Source organism: Pseudochaenichthys georgianus, chromosome 22, assembly GCF_902827115.2.
Source record: "Pseudochaenichthys georgianus chromosome 22, fPseGeo1.2, whole genome shotgun sequence".
Lineage (NCBI taxonomy): Eukaryota > Metazoa > Chordata > Actinopteri > Perciformes > Channichthyidae > Pseudochaenichthys > Pseudochaenichthys georgianus.
This window is the reverse complement of record NC_047524.1, coordinates 34,156,631-34,158,434: the sequence shown is the minus strand read 5'-3', so window position 1 is coordinate 34,158,434 and position 1,804 is coordinate 34,156,631. Positions and strand designations below refer to the sequence as shown.

The 1,804-nt window shown below is 46.3% G+C and overlaps 1 long non-coding RNA gene across 1 annotated transcript; it reads right to left on the bottom strand.

Moving 5' to 3' along the window:
* Positions 1–202: 202 nt before the first annotated feature.
* Positions 203–1,130, bottom strand: LOC139432922 (uncharacterized). The gene is made up of 3 exons (XR_011642493.1): positions 1,108–1,130; positions 686–850; positions 203–313 (listed from the first exon to the last, which is right to left on the bottom strand). It is a non-coding gene; the product is annotated as an uncharacterized lncRNA (long non-coding RNA).
* Between the last annotated feature and the right edge of the window lie 674 nt (positions 1,131–1,804).

Sequence of the window (1,804 nt, the reverse complement as noted above, 5' to 3'; positions counted from 1 at the left end):
AGATAAAAAAAATATAATATGTACAATAACTATTAAGGTTATTTGAAGTATCAGGGAGGAGACGGGCCACGTCGGCTGCCCAGTCCCCCTAGCACCTCGCCAAGAGTGCGCAGGAAGGCTAGGTTGAAGGTCTCTGCTTGAGCGGCCTCCTCCCTTCTCAAGACGGCCTCCTTCCTTCTCAAGGCCGCATCCAACTCCCATCTCCGCTCAGCAGACACTTTGGCCCAGTCCAAGTGCCGTTCCTGCTGGGCCATGTGCTGTTCATGGTGCCGTTCCTGCTGGGCCCGATCCTCTCCTCCTCGTTTCCTCTTGCCTGGGTGACAATAAGATAATAATTAGCAATAAGGAAAAAACACAGGACAGGTACAGGTCACACAAGGATATAGGAATAACATGTATAAACAGAACAACAGTAAGGTGAACTAAAGAAAGTTCTGGCCCTAGATGTTTACAATGATTGTGAAAGTGAATTACATTATGTCCAGCCTGTTGATAATGAATATAAATATATGTATATGATAGGATGTCACACACAACTGTACTAGCTGCTTACTAGCTAAGACTTTACTTGTAACAGAGCATTTCCACACAGTGGTATAGCTTATTTTAATTACTGACGATGGATGATCAAAGGTTTAAAAAAACAAAACACAATTCCAGTCGCTTTGCCATTTCTATTTCTTACCTAGAACCACACGCTGCGGTGTCGTGATGGCACTCGGTGTTGGTGGTTGAGTTGGTGTCGATTCTTCGGCTGGGGTCCGTTCTGGATTCGATGACGATGTGGACGGAACACTGCCATCAACCGTTGTTCGGGAATGTTCCTCCTCACGAGTCCCAATGTAATCATCTAGAACAGCAAAATGACTTGTTAATTCCACAAACTACTGCAGCACAATACTAAATAGCAACAACAACTATAGAAAAGAAAAACTGAACGTAAACAATGGCACATATGGTGTTAGCAAACAATAGCTCTAGCTAAGGCCATCTGCCTAGTCTATCTGTCTTAGCTAGCTATGTAGCTCTTCGGGGCTCCATAAAAGCACGGGTTGTCGAACATTAATGTAAGGATAAAATAGACTTCTTTGTTAGAAGTGAGCGTACCTTGCAGGGACTCCAGTAAAGCCGTTGCAGAGTCCAGGCCTCCCTCCCTCCCAACGTTGGCCGGTCTATGGCCGTACATCTGGTCCAACAAGTCAAACCACTTCCATTGTTTCCTACCCGCACCACTCGTGTTATTGTTGTCCTTTACTTGGCGATATTCACTCTTCATCTTTTTGAGTTTTTCCCTACACTGCAGGAAAGTCCTCGAAAATCCGCGTTCGGACATCTGTGCAGAAACATCATTTCGCGTTGTTCCGTCGAGCTCCCGCTGGATCTTATCATCCCCAATGAGATGTAGGAACGTCGTCACCTCCTCGGTCGACCACAGTGTGCTTTTCTTCGACGTTGCCATTTTTGTAGCTCCTCCGTTTACAAAATGCTGTTTATAAAAATGCTGCAAGCTTGCTTCTAGATATATATGCAACGCTAGGGATAATCTTGCGCGCGATCTTGTGACGATTCTCTCTGACCAATCAGCAGTCGAGAGTGTTGACGTCACTAGTTCAGCCCTGGCCTGGCTTGATAGAACCACGATTTTATGGGGCCGGAAAAAGAGGGAAAAAGTACACGCTAGCCGGTGCTAGGCTATATGGAAAGGCCACCAAAAACTGGCCTGGCCACTTGAGGACGGTTAAGGACGCTTAAACGGGGCTACCCGCTGCAGTGGAAATGCGCCATTACAGCGCCCATCGTACAG